A 16,067-nucleotide genomic window follows, 5' to 3' on the forward strand; every position below is an offset into this window, starting at 1 on the left:
GTTATCCAAGATATCTTCTGCATGTATACCTCAGCAAAGAACATTTATAATGCTATTTTATTTGTTAAACTTATTTATAATGCTATTTTATTTATTAAATTCCATCTTCTCTTGCACTACTCTGGTCCTTCATCTCCTCCTGATTCTTAGAATTTGATGAACCCTCACTTTGATTTGTATCTAAGAGGTCTCTTTTGAGTTTCAATTCTGCACATTCAGTTCTTTCATCTTCATCTAGAGGTATGCAGAGCTCAAATTCCTCATATCCAACATTAAACTCATAATTGAACCCATACACCCATGCACATGCACACACACAAAAAAGCACTAACAGAAAAAAAGTAATCTAAAGTTTTGATGAGATTCCATACTTGCAAGAGAATATCTCAAATGCATTAGAATGACGGCAGGAAGAAATAAATACAATGAATTAATTGTCATCCCTCTGTCTGATCAGATAAATAAAAAATAGATAAACTTTTCATAGGTGAGGAATGCCAGCATATTTTAAGCACAGGAATTTGAAGGACTATGCAATTCCACATCTAAATTTTGTCTGGTAAAAATAAATTTAGCAATCAATCTCAGTAAAATACTTAGATTTCTGACACCGCCAGGACAATGTTATGCAGCCATAATGAACATTGAAACTAAACATGTAAACGCAGAGGTTATGCAAGAAAGATTTTCAGCCTTTGCTATGATCTGAATGTCTATGTCCCCAAAATTTCATATATTGGAATCCTACCCACAGGTAATGGTATTAGGAGGCACTAATCACTTTGGGAAGTGATTAGTCCCCTACAAAAAAGACCCCAGAGTCCCTGTATCCCTTCTATTATGGTTTATTTCTGGAATGCGCCCCCCCCCCCCAGAGTTCATGTGTTGAAAACATTATTTCCAATATAGTAAGGTTCAGAGGTGAGGCTTCAGGCAATGATTAGGGCTCTGACCATTGATAGCTGAATGTACTATGGGTGATAACTATAGACAGGTGGGGTGTAGCTGGAGGAAGTAGGTCACTGGGAGTGTAGCCTTAAACTGAATCTATTGCTGGTGCCTCCCCACCCCTCCAACCCAGTCTTTCCCTCCTTCCTGACTACCATGAACTGAGCATCTTTTCTCCACTAGGCCCTTCCACCATGATGTTCTTCCTCACCTCAGGCTCAGAACAATGTAATCAGCCAACTAAGAATAGAGACCTCTGAAACTACAAGCCCAAAATAAAGATTTCCTCCTCTAAATTGTTCTTGGCAGGTATTTTGGTCACATTGATTAAAAAGCTGGTTAACCCATATTTCATCATGTGTGGACACAGAAAAGGTGCTGTCTATAAAACAGAAAGTGGACACTCATCACCAACCAAACCCTTCTTGGAATCGCCTAACTTTGGAACTGTCAGAACTAAATTTCTGTTGTTTATAGGCCACCTAGGATATGATTTTTATTAGTCCAAATGGAGTAATCAAGGCTTTAAATCAATAACTCCTAGGGATTCCTAGCTATTCTCTTGGTCTCTGTTCAGTCAAATTCAAGGTTCCATATGCAAATTATACACACAAAACAATCAGTGTTTGTGTAAAATAGTGTCTATATATTTATATATTATGAAAACATATTGTTACAGAAAAACTATGGATGTGATTTTTATTTAAGTTGAAACAAAATAATTAATGATTACCAAAACTGTGTTATTAATGATAAAGATTGTTATGTATGTAGGGGCTGGAGCTATTATGTTATTGTTTGTTAAATGTAGTGTTAATGCCATCGGACTTCTCTTCATCCAGAAGGTACAAAATGAATCTTGACCTTTTAGGAATTTTTTTCTCTCTTAATCTTCTCAGTTTTGTTGGAGTAATTGAGTAAACTTACTAGTCTACTAAAAATACACTTGGAGCTTTTTAAATGTTAGAAGAAAAAAGATTCTTTTTTCTATTGCATCTAATTGTACCTCAAAGTTTCGATTATTTTCTTACCTTACATCAGTATATGAATGTAAAGTGTCCAAAGTACACTTAAGGTCAAGTAACTGCTATTGTCATGCTCAGAAAATCTTACTTTTTAAATGTTTTCTGTCTCAGTTGCTGCTTTCCTGTCAAACCTTGCTATTCTTTGCTTTGAGTGGAAATAATATTATGAATTAAAGATGGCTAGTCTTGAGTTTTAAAGAAATTTAATGAGTCATTTATAGGATTTGAATTTTTGGACTTAATGAAACAATCACACAAACTTTCATCTGTTGATATGCTATATCTAAAATCAAATGTTTCTATTATTCTCCTAACATCTATGGACATTTAGAGAACTTTCTTTCAAGCAGAAGTACAATAGGCTTATTGACACAGATTATTTCCACAGAATGGAAGAGCTTCCAGCTGTCATCTAAATAGTTAGCTATTCATATTCCATGTGCAGGTGTATGAATGATGAATAAGTAAATCTCTGAAAAATAAACCCATCCCTATGATGTGTTAGTTTATCATTCAAAAAGTTTATAGTTGTGTCACCAAAAAATAATAAATATTAATATTATGGTGCTTACCTTATGCTTAGAATTGTGCTTACAAAAAAACATAATACATGGGGCTGGGGTTGTAGCTCAGCAGTGGAGCACTTGCCTAGCATGTGCGAGGCCCTCGGTTCGATTCTTGGCACCACATAAAAATAAATAAAATAAAGGTATTGCATCCAACTACAATTAAAAGATAAATATTAAAAAAATCATAATACATATATCACACATACACATGTAGATTTAAGAATTGATATTTATTTATACATGCATATACACATATATGCAGATATATTAATTATATTTTACTCAATAACATAACTCAGTATTTTACACCATCTTTAATTATAATTGTGAATATGATTTATAATAGGACTTATATGTGCACTATAATTTTAAATATAGCATGGGGTGAATTGCATTTGTTGAAATTCTAATACCAGTACCTCAGATTGTGATATTATTTGGAATTAAGGCTTTATAGGTGTAACTCATCAACAGGAAGTTAAAGTGGTGGATGGTAGCCCCATAATCAAATATCACTGGTGTCCTTTCTTTAAAAATACACAGACATACATGTACACAGGGACACCACCATGAGAAAATATGAATCATGTTGTCACAAGTCAAATGATTATTAGAAGCTCAGGGAGAAACCTGGAATAGACCTACTCCTAGCATCTTCAGAGGGAGTATGGTCCTGATGACACCTTGTTCTCAGATTTTTAGTTTCCAGAATTCTGTGATGATAAGTTTTTATTACTTAAGTCACTCTGTGATACTTGATTACAGCAGCCCTACCAAACAAATATAACACATTTTTATTTTTTCTATTTCTTCCACAGCTTTTATTTGTAGTGTTGTTAATATGAATGTTATTCTACCTAACAGTTGTTCACCAAATAACTGTTTTACTTTATTTTACAAAATAAACTCTATTACAGTATTATTTGCATACCATATATGTACTCTTTTTTTTAAAGATAGAATTTTAATATTTTTTTATCTTTTAGTTTTCGGCGGACACAACATCTTTGTTTGTATGTGGTACTGAGGATCGAACCCAGGCCACACGCATGCCAGGGAAGCGCGCTACCGCTTGAGCCACATCCCCAGCCCAATGTATATGCATTCTTTTTAAGGGCATGATTTTAGGAGTTGGGAAAACATAGGTCACGTTGACTAGCACTCTAATCAACATATAACCCTTTTCCATTATCCCAGAAAGTTCACTCTGGTTCCATGCATATCAACCCTTGATAACATTTGCTGTGATTTCTATAACTATTAATTAAGTTTTTCCCTTTCAAAATACATATCTAAATAAAACTAGATCAGTGTGTGTATGTGTGTGTGTGTGTGTGTGTGTGTGTGTGTACTATTGACATCTCTCAATAATCATGTTTTTGAAATCCATGTTTTTGTGCATATCAGTACTTCATTTCTTTTTATTGATGAATAGTTTTCTATAATATGAGTATATAATATATTCTGTTTAACCCATTTATTTGTTGTTTTCAGAATTTCTCCTCCACCCTTTTTGTGTTCTTAGCTTGAATTCTCTGTAACAAAAGACAGATTAATTAGGGAAAAGTAAACAGAAATTCAATAACATGTACACATCCTGAATACATGAGAAAATCCAAAGAAATGAGGAAAATTCTAGAATAGATCTCAAAAAGCTGTTTTCAACTTCAGGTTTGAATATATTCTTCTCTGAAGGCAAGAAAAGAAGAACATGAGGAAAGTCCCAGTTAAGAGAAGCTGTCCAGTTAATGTACCATAAAAAAGGTAAGTTTTATTATGTAGATTTAAGTTCATGTCTTCTCTATTGATTAAGATTCTCTAGTGACTTAATAATCCCTCTCTTTCTGGCACAAAGAAGGAGACAAACAAATGGAGATTTCCTTTATAGATGGAAGTGTCCCTAACAACCTCCAGTCTTGTTTGCACAGCTCCTCCTGTGTCCGCAGTTTCTCAAAATAACTAGCTCAAAATAATCTTTATGCACAAAAGCACATTTGGGGTGTCACATCCTGGTTTTCTATAATCATGTTTTGGAGTGACATGCCCTAAACCCCATCAAAGTCAATCTGAAAAGACTACACATTTTAAGATTCCAACTACATGGAAAGTACAAAATCATGGAGACAGAAATAAGACCAGGGGCTAGGGGTTGACAGGAATGAATAAGCAAAGCACAGAGAATTTGTGGGGCAGTGAAAATACTCTGTAGGATATTATAATGGTGGAAATATTTCACTATAGTTTATCTGAACCCATATAATGTAAAGCAATAAGAATTGAACCCTAAAGTAAACTGTGAACGATAATAATATGTTAAGCTGGGCGCTGGGCACTGGGCTGGGGTTGTGGCACCAGTAATCCTGTAATCCCAGTGGCTCTGGAGGCTGACACAGGAAGATCTTGAGTTCAAAGCCAGCCTCAGCAAGAGCAAGGCGCTAAACAACTCAGTGAGACCCTGTCTCTAAATAAAATTCAAAATAGGGCTGGGGTTGTGGCTCAGTGGTTGAGTGCCACTGAATTCAATCCCTGGTACCAAAAAATAAATAAATAATATTAATATGTTAATATAGGTTAATTGACTGTAACAAATATACTGCCTGGTGGAGGGCAGTGATAACAGAGGAGGCTCTGCATGTCAGGGAGGGGAAGAGGGCATATGGAAAATCTCTGAACTTTCTTTTCAATTTTATTGTGAACATCTTTTTGGGAGATGCAACTCAAACCACAACAGATACCAAAAAATGTAAGAAATTAAAGGTAAGTTGACTTAAAAAAATAAGGAAAATATAAGAAAATAAATAGGCAAATTAGCTGAGTAAACATTTTTCAAAAGAGACCTATTATCAAGAAAAAAAAAATGCTGGCAAGGATGGGGAGGGAGGAAACTCTGAACACTGTTGGGGAATCTAAATTAGTACAGCCACTATGGAAATCAGTATGGATGTGCCTCAAAAGGCTAAAAATAGAACTGCCCTATGAACCAGCTATACCACTCCTGAGGATATACATGATGGAAATGAAACTCAGCATGCAATAAATGTACCTGCTTAACCCATGTTTATCATGGTACTATGCACAATAGATAAACTATAGAATCTGCCTAGATGTCCATCAATGGATGAGTAGATAAAGGAAATGTCATATATAGACAGAGTGGAATGTTTTTCATCCATTAATATAAACAAAATCATGCCATTTGCAGGAAAATGAATGAAAATAGAGATCATCGTGTTAAGAGAAATAAGCCTGACTTAGGAAGAAAAGTGTCACATGTTTTTCTCCCATGTGGAATCTGAAAAAAGATGAGAAGAAAGTATAAAGGGGACTATTTAGGAGGGGAGAGAGGACACCAAAGAGGGGCATGAGGATTAAGAGAGTGGCATGAGGATTAAGAGAGTATTAGGGAGAGCAGATATAATAATGTATTTTTTGCATGTATGAAATTGTCACAATGAAACACATTATTCTGCATAAATCATATATGCTAATAATTATAACACAAATTGAGGGAATATATAGCAACCCAATGCAGACAGAATTTTTAAGGACTTGGAAATTTTAGATATAAAGGTAAACAACCATGTTTAGAAACAAGTGACTGGGTAGTGAGAGAAGGTAATATAAACATCAAATATGATATTGTGACCAACTGTAGAATCAATATCTTACATTTTAAGCCTTTGCCTGCTGCTTTGTCTTATATTTATATATATTATACAACTTATGTTCTCATTTTGTCTTCACCTACTATTTTTTATAATGTGGATTCAAGGAGTTTAAACTTAAAATTTAATCTTAAGAATGCAGAATATCAAAGTAGAAAATAAATAAATCTCATCCAATAATGAATGTTGGACTGTTGGGAGTTTAGAGTTTGGATAGAAAGTGAAGGTGTCTTATTTATATCAGAGATAGCAGCATCACATTAGGTGGAAGAATTATGTTACTATATTTGTCTTTTGAACATTAAATATGGACAAAAGGATGTGGATGATTATTGACTTGTCAAAGGGGTAGACCATGCCAGATTGCATCATATCAACATGATACAGACCCCGATTTATATTCACTTCTAAATCACAATGGAGGCTCCACTGTCAGTGGAGTTCCACGTTTAACTTTTCCTATAAGAAATATCTATATCAGATTTTGAAGGTGGTAGAGAAATAGTAGAAGCTGTTATTATTCAAAAGCAGTATAGGCAGGCTCTTGGGAAATTTCTAACATGAATTTGCAGCAGACTTAGGTGAGATCCTCTAAATCACTTGCTTTAGTCCTACACACAGCTGAGATTACATCAGGGGCTGCTCTGATTATTGTATTTCCAGATTTCCTAAAAACCAACAGTGCTATTTCTCTGACTTAGTTTTCCAGCATTTCAATGATTATTTAATACTCTAATTCCATGTCTTAAAATCCCTTCTACTTGAGATGTTCAGAGTGTCATCTGTCATTCTCACTGATTTCAATTAAAACAGTCATATATCCATATTTTTATGCTAAAGATTATGTGGAAAGTTAGGAATAAAAGTCATTACATTAAATTAAAAAAAAAAACACACTTGAAAAATCCTTAGGAAGGGGATCTATTAGGAGAATAAAAATTACCTAAAAAAGTTCAGCACATGTGTTTTTTTTCCAAAGCAAGGGAGGCAGGTTGCTACTTCATTTGCTGAACACCAAAGTGGTTGGCTGGCTTTTAAAAGCCATACCATACAAAATAACACACACTTTAATACTACAATCCCACTCAAAACAAATAGCTTTTTACTTTCTGGGAGATATGCTTGACCTGGGACCAACCCATTTAATAGCAAAGTCACATGTCTCACATTAGTTTCCTTCTTTGACTTGTGTTCACCAGAATGGTAGACATATTTTAACTTTTATTCTTTCTCTCTCTGTGTACAAATTCACAATTTTTGTTACTCTCATTATTACTATTACTCTTTTTCTTCTAAATATAACATTGAATTTACTTAAATGAAATATGCACCAAACTTTCTTCTGCTACTTTCTTTTCTATCTGTCCCCTTCATTAATTTATTTTCAGATATCAGTATGAGCATATTATAAACTAGACTCAAATAATTTTTCTCAGGTAATTTGATGTGTAACCTACAACTTGTCTTTTATTCTAAGCTTCATAATTTCATTCAAGTAACAATTCAACACTTGTCATAAGTAAATCTATAATAGAATTATATATGAGACATAGATCTTGAGTTCTTGATGAGTAATCAATTTTTTACAGCACTAGAAGTACCCTTCAGTGAAAACTTTAGCTTACTAATATTTGTGTATCTGACCTAGTAGCTCAAGTTCCTATATAGGCTATGTTGAGAACTGTAAAAGATTCAGAATTTCCTCTGCTTGCAAACAAATAAGTTGATCTGTTTCAAAGATACACTCAGAAAACATGAGATGAGATGCTTATGTCAGAAGTAATCAGAATTATTACTCAGAACAAGCACTGTGCTCATCAAAATATTTGCATCAGTTGCCACTATTCCAAGTTCCACAGGGACAACAAAATAGGCCCATATGGATGCTTTCACAAAAAGTGGGTTGCATTTCAGAAGTACAACCCTGAGTTTAGAGAACCCTAATCATTATATAATGAGCAGTAAGCATTTCTGCCCTTTGGTCCAGAGGGAAAAATTGTGTTTCTGTATTAATTAGTAAGTGAAACTGCCTTTGTTTCCACAGAGGGATACTATCTTCCAAGGCTTCAGGGAAAATCTGTTTCTTGATAAATAAACTTGTATTGAAGAAGGAAAATATTTCTTTACTTCCTTCTTTGTTTGGAAATAAATTGAAAGAGGTGTATTCTTATTTTTTCCTCAGAACTGTATGAGAAAGAGAATCAGCCATTTTGATATACCAGCTGAGCCCAACATTCCAAGGTATTCACAAGAAGCCAGACCTATAAATGAACCATCTTAAATGTTCCCAGTCACCATGTGACTATAACAGCGTGAGTGGTCTTAAATAAAACCATTGTTATGGTTTGAATGTGAGGTGTCTCCCAAAAGCTCATGTGTGAGACAAAGCAAGAAGATTTGGAGGAGAAATGATTGGGTTAGGTGAGCCTTAGCCCATCAGTGAATTAATCACATGTGTGGGATTAATTGAGTGGTAATTAGAGGCAGGTGGGTTGTGGCTGGAGGAGGTGGGCATTGGGGCCATGGCTTTGGGATATATATTTGTATCTGGCAGGGGTGTTTTTTTCTCTCTCTCTCTGCTGCCTGATCATCATGTGAGCTGCTTCCCTCTGCCACACTCTTCCACCATGATGTCCTGCTTTGCCTCCAGCTCTGTGGAATGGAGCCTGCTGTCTATGGACTAAGACCTCTAAAACTGTGAGCCACCAAATAACCTTTTCATCCTCTACAATTGTGCTAGTGGGGTATTTCAGTCACAGCAGCAAAAAAAGCTGACTAAAACAGATAAATAACTAAGCAAGCCTTAGTCAACCCGCAAAATTGTAGGAAATAGTAAAATGTCTTTAAGTCTTTTATAGTGTCTTTTAAATGTCTTTTATAGTGTCCTTTAAGCCACTACACTTTGGACTGGTTTGTAATGCAACAACAGATAACCAAAACAGACATTAAAATGCCATATCAGGTTACTTATAGTCCATATGGTCCTAGTATTTTTATAGCAAGCAACATATTTTAAGAATTTAATAGTCCTGTCTAAAATATTATTCTCACAGATAAATGATATGTTAGCATGCACAATTTCTGCCATTAACACAAATTCTGGCATTCTCTGATTAACATTTTATCTCAACCATATATTTATATCTTCCATCTGTGTAACTATTGAGAGGAAATGGGAAATGTCTAAAATTTGGGGGGGGGAGGAGTTGGTATATAGCGATAGAATCATGCTAATTGTCCTTCCTAGAATTTTTTGAAGAAATTATTTAAATGCCAAGAAATAACTCTATTTTTGCCTTTTAAGCCAATGTTCTCCAAAGAAAAAACAGAACAGAGACTGACAGAAAATTAAATAATGTATCTTATGACATTTCACTAAAATGTCTCACATTTTGTATTCCTGAATTTGTGTCACTTCTTTATTGATCACTTATGATGCACATATATATATAATTTTTATGAGGAAAGGTAATTTAACTAAACTTTGACAAAATCCTCAATTGATTGTATATCAGGTTGTTATCAGTTTCTAAAATTTGTAAATATTAAGATGTACATTTAATCAGCAACTAAGTCCATCATTCGTTTCCTAAAGTCAGGTGAGGAAAGTCTAACCCTATCTGTAGGTATTCATAATTGTATAAGCCAAGATTCTGCAGAGAAACGAAAGAGAGAGAGAGGAGATTTATTACTATTATGGAGATTGAGAAGGTCCACGACCTGCTGTCTGCAAGCTGGAGATCCTTAAAAAAAAAAAAAAAAAAAAAAAAAACAGCTGTAGAGCATGAAGAACTTAAGCTGGAGAATCAATGGTGTACAGTCTGTGTGGATGTGAAGGCCTAAGAACCAGAAGCATCATGAACAAAAAAAAAAATCTATGTCCCAACCAGTCAGAGGAAACACATATCCAACCTTCTTCTACCTTTATGTTCTATTCAGGCCCTTAGCAGATTGAATGATGTGCACCCACATTTAAGGAGGGCAATCTGTTTTACTTTGTCCACCAATTCAAATGCTAATTAATTCTGAAAACACCCTCAGAACCTACCTATAAATAATGTTTAACCAGCTCTCTAGGAATTCTGTGGCCTAGTAAAGTTAACACACAAAATCAGCCATCACAATGATCATATGTTCCAGGGTATAAATGTGTCTGGGGATTGGTAACATCAGAGTAGAATGAAGGAGCAAAGTACTAGAAAAGATGAGCATAGTAAGGGCTGCTGATTTTGCCCTGAGCCTGACCGTAAGTGGCCTGAATTGAGAAATGAGGACCTGAAACAGCATGGGGCACTTAGAAATGAAAACTGGAAATTTTGTGGTCCAGATGCAGAGGAGGAAGGTGGAGGGCAGAAATCTGGCAGGCAGGCAGGGAGTTGGACCATATGTGGGATCAAGGAAGAAGGGAAGCCACGAATCAAAGACCAAACCAATGCATTCAAGTGTTCATAAGTAGGTAAATCAGAATAATGAAAGCAGATGGTCAATGCTGGAAACAGTCAGGAGATTAGTGGAAACCAAAAGAAATAACAATTTTAAAAATAAAATAAATACTGTTAGCAGCTAAGCAGATGCTCTTAGGGACGATCGCCTATGCTTGTGGTGGTGGGGGACTGCTGCTCCTTTAAATGACTGTTAACACTGCTTCAAAGTTTTGTTTCATTTTGTTTGGTTGTTTTCAGCGAAGGCCTTCCAAATAAACTAACAATGAACAGTCAAAATCACTAATTCACCCAGGGTCACTCTTTTTAGGTATCCTAGAGTAAACTTTGTTCATTATAGCACAAATTGTCCTCCCAGGAGGCATTATGGGCTGCCATTTTTGAACACTCACAGCATGATCTCAAACTGAGCATGTTCAGGAATGTGCCAGTGTCTACATGTGATGATGAGTCTTTTCTATATGAATAGGTATAAGTTTCCCAAATTGTGTAAATTTGCCCATTGTTTTCTTTGATTTGAGAATTATCTCCAGTGCATTTCTTACTTGCTATAATAGATCTTTTTTTCTCTTGGTTCTGCCTATTGTCTTTGCACTCAATAAGAGGTGAAACCATTGTATTTGGTTACAAAATCATTAACTAGAGATGATCAAGCAAGAAAGGAGATAGCTCCTCTCCAAAACTTCCTTACCTTTTTTGTTATTTTTGGGCCCTAGCACAAATCTCTCACTCAACAAACTTACTTTTATAAAGGGAACAAACTGTGGCTTTGTCTCTCACATATCTTGCCCAGCTTTCATTGTAATAGACACCAAGAATTGGAAAATCTTGTCAGATATGTGTTCTAAAGGCAATAAAGAGCACTGCTGTTGGATGCAGAACTGTCATAGAGTCATTTGCTCTCCCTGATCGGTCTTAGCCCAAGAAACTATTCTTTTTCCCTTCTAAAACAAGGAGCAATGATGTTTTGTAGTGGAGATAACAAAAAAAAATCATATTTTATATTCCATTCAAAGAGAAAATTAAATCACAAAAGAGAGAGATGGCACCATCAGTCAGAAGTGTGATCTAAAATCAAGTCTCAAGACTTACTCCTTTTAATAAGTGAGAAAACTACATTTGCACCAGCTGTGACAGTATCAGTGACTCGACAATAGCAACTGTAGGTGAGGGGGAACTTTCTTAGTCTTTAGTGCATGGCATGGCCGAAAGGCTAGGTTCCCCCAAGGAGCTGCACATGTGGAAGAAGAGATTATATATATCAAGTGTCAAGTGTTGAAGTGTGCTTGGAGTGAATTTAGATGGTTACCATGACAACTGCTAGTCAAAGGGAATATTTGCTACTTGTTGATATGGGTATGGAAATCATCAAACACCATAAGAATAGAGTCATGATGGTCCTATGGCCAAGTGGACCTAAAACACCTTGAGTTCATTTATTCACATTGTGAATCCCACTTATCTTAGTCTTCTAAGAAATGTCGAAAGCAAAGTGCCCAGTGGTAGATGCTATACTAATGTCTGTGTGGGCAATTTTATTCCATTCTTCTCTCAACTCTGGGCAAACATGTCAAGTGAGACTTTGCAGAAGTCAGAATAATTAATAACAAGTGTAACTTTTATTGCAAAATCATCTTTAATTTTTACCTCAAAAGTGTTTTGGCCCACAATTTTGTCATTTCCCTCTAAAAAGAGGCTATGAAAGATGTTTTAGTGCTATTTCCTTGCTTAATAATAATTAAATGGTTCAAGTTTATTCAGATATTGAAAGAGGGAGAGAAAATAAAAACAGTAAGGGTGTTGTTTAGACTCCTAATAACTGCACTAAAAAACCTCTGAGGGCTGTGGCTGTGGCTCAGCAGTAGTGCACTTGCCTGGCATGTGTGAGGCACTGAGTGTGATTCTCAACACCATATATAAATAAATAAAATAAAGGTTTATCAACAACTAAAAAAATATTTGAAAAACAAAACCTTTGAGTCCCATTTCAGAAGGAAGAATACATACACAAATATTTTCATGATAATGAATTCTGAATGTTATATGTAGAATTATAATCATAAGTGAATTATTACCATTTTCCTCTAAAAATGATACTGCTATTGGGTTTCAAATATCTAATTATCTTTCTATTAGAATATACACTTTGGATTTTAGAATTGCCAAACCATTTTATGGTACTGGAATATTCCCTCTCTGTCTTTCTCTTCCCCCACACCCCGCCCCTCACTGTGTGTGTGTGTGTGTGTGTGTGTGTGTGTGTGGTGATCTTTTAATAAAATGTCTTTTATAACCTCTTCTGAGTTGTTCTTGGTTAACTCTGTCTCAACTAGGACTGATTGGAACAAGAAATAAGCATACTTTTTGATAGATGGATCCCACATAAACTATTGCAATCTTCATGTCCCCTATCTCATATAATAGTCTCCCTCTCCTTCACTGTGGGATGCTAGGGTATTGCATAGTCTGAGATATATGTAGTAGCCATATGTTCTGTCTTATGTTTATAACAAAGAAGCTTGGTTCTAAAGGTATTAAAAGAGGAGTAGAAATCAAAGTGATATCCCAGAAAGGATATTGAGAATTTCTCAGTAGGAAACTGGATGAGAGGGTAGAGTTAAGACTTAGGAGAAGACAGGAAAATGAAATAGAGGACAAGGTGGACCTTACATGGATTCCATAATCTGATGGCTAGAAGGGAAGAGATGAGGTTAGTCAAAAGGATATTTGGCATGGAGATGGAAGCTGACTGGAAACTCACATGCCTAGGCCAGAGAAGAGGATTATTTGGAATGCTAAGGGCCAAGTCTGGTAGATAGAATCCCTTTAAACAGAAGCCCAAATCAAATGGTTGCAGTCTACACAGAAAAGACTTCTATTTTCCAGTGACTAGAAAAATTGAAACCCCTCTGCATTGGACCGACTGATACTAATCAAGGCAAGACTTTATCTTCATAGGAATGGATTTCTGACAGGGGGCTAAAAGAGCGTGGAAAGACAGATGGATCTCTTAAATTAGTTATCTGAATAATATGAGAGAGCTACAGTTATATGCCCTTCCAGCAATTTGCAAAATTCTTATTGTTCTTTTCTTGTATGAATTATACATTTTAAACAGGTCTCTGTGATGAAGTTCAGTAGAAATCATAGGGAGTGAGATCCAATTACTGTTGGTTGACTATGAAAATTCCAGGTTCTACAATGTTGCTTGAGAATAATCTGTATTATGTATTGACCATAGTAAATTGACAACATCCATGGCATTCATTGTCCAGGTCTTGATTCCTTTTCTCTGATACCTCATTGTTTGCTCATGGTACTATGTTCTACTGTATTTGAAGCTGTAAAAATTTCTATCTCCAATATTTGTACATTGTATGTAGATAAAACCTTTTTGTTTGAACTCTCAAGCTCCTTCATGATCTGACCTCAACCTCCCATCACAATCATCTTCATCATTAGCATTGCTAGCCTTTACTTAAAATTCATTATTCACCAGAATCCTTTCTATAGATTATCTCTCTAATCATTATAACAACTCCATAAGGAAGATTGCATTATTGTATTCATTTTGCCAATGGGGACTTAATAACATTTGAGTTAAAAAAAAAAAATCTTCCCAAACCCTTCACATGTAGAGGAGTTGAAATGCAGTCAACTTTGAAACCTAGAGGTCTTATTGGAAATGCATTTAAAAACATGAGGATGAGCTTCATGATGCATTTATAGAACCAGCTAATTTTTAAAGCAATGGGAATAAAGAATGGTAATAGAAAGTTAATCCTAAAAAATGTGAACAAAGATGCGTGTAAACCTGAGTGTTTTGATACAGAATTATCCTGCACAAAGATAGTGGGAAGGTGGGGTAAAAAAGGACTTGTCAAGGTCAGTGGTAAAAAAAAAAAATGTTATTTTGTACTGTATGTAGTTGTAACTAAAACCCTTAGGATCCTAATAGTTCCTTCCTTCCTTCCTTCCTTCCTTCCTTCCTTCCTTCCTTCGATTGAACTCAGGGGTGCTCAAACACTAAACCACATCCCCAGCCCTTTTTTATATTTTATTTACTGAGTTTTTTTAGGACGTCACTAAGTTGCTAAGGTTGGCTTTGAATTCATGATCCTCCTGCCTCAGCCTCTGAGCTGCTTGGATTACAGGTGTGTGCCACTGTACCCAGCTGCAAATGGTTTTTAACCATTTGTTATATATATGACCCTATTCCTTTTGTATGACATTTAAGACAGATTCTCTTCTCTAGTTAATAACAGATGTGTCTAAGAGCTCCTATAATCATACTCTCTCCTCTTTCCACTCTTTGCTGATCCCCTGAGTACACACACACATAGGACACTTTCTTTCCTTACTTTTAAAGCATCCAGGCAACAACTTCATTCTTTTGGACTATTCTTGGTTTTCTCCCCCCCAACAGCAAACAGGCAGCCTCTTCGGGCCTTTTCCATTTAGAAATGTGTGTAAAATTCCTTTCCACTTGGTCTTTTCTGAAAGTTGGTTCCTTGAGTACACAGATGCAAGGCCCTTCTTGCCCTTTCTTAGGAATTCCGCATTGGGCCTCTTTCACTTTGCTTGCTCTCTGGGCTGCTTCCAGAGTGTAAGCCTGCAGGGGCCTTTCTTGGCTTTTTCTCTCAGGAATCAAGTTTAGAACTCACTTTCAATAGACCTTTCCTTGGGGCTGATTCTGTGAAATGTACACATGCAGAATACCTTCCATACTTACTCCTTAGGAATCTGTTAGGTCCCTTTCACTTGGATTTTTCTAAGGGTCAAGTGTCCTGAGTGCCTTCCCCAATGTCCACTTACCCAACATAAAATTCCTTTCACTTGGTTTTTCTTTTTCTTTCTTTTTTTTTTAAATTTTTTTTGTAGTTGTAGATGGACAGAATGCCTTTATTTTACTTGTTTATTTTTATATGGTGCTGAGGATCAAACCCAGTGCCTTACACATGCTAGACAAGGGCTCTACCACTGAGCTACAGTCCCAGCCCTCACTTGGTTTTTCTGGAGTCTGATTCCTGAGTGCAAACATGCAGGTCCCTTCCTACCTATAATCTTAGCCATCCTGCATTTGATACCCTTTTGCCATTCCTTTTCTAGTCTTTTCTATAATTCCTATGTATACACAAACTGGCACTTACTTTTTGATCCTCTTAGGAATCCAGAGTAGGAATTCTTTTTTCTTAGTCCTGATTCCTGGTATGTGCCCTAGCAGACCCACCCAAGCACTTTTGTCTTTGAATCTTGACTAAGACTCCCATTTAATTGGCCTTCATTTGGAATTGGTTCCCTAAATGCACATGTGCAAGACACATTCTGACTTTCTTCTCAAGAATCTAGCATAGGACTTTTGTTCACTTGGCCTTCTCTGGAAGTTCATTTGAGATGTGCACACATGTTGCTGAGCCT

Source organism: Callospermophilus lateralis, chromosome X, assembly GCF_048772815.1.
Source record: "Callospermophilus lateralis isolate mCalLat2 chromosome X, mCalLat2.hap1, whole genome shotgun sequence".
Taxonomy (NCBI): Eukaryota; Metazoa; Chordata; class Mammalia; order Rodentia; family Sciuridae; genus Callospermophilus; species Callospermophilus lateralis.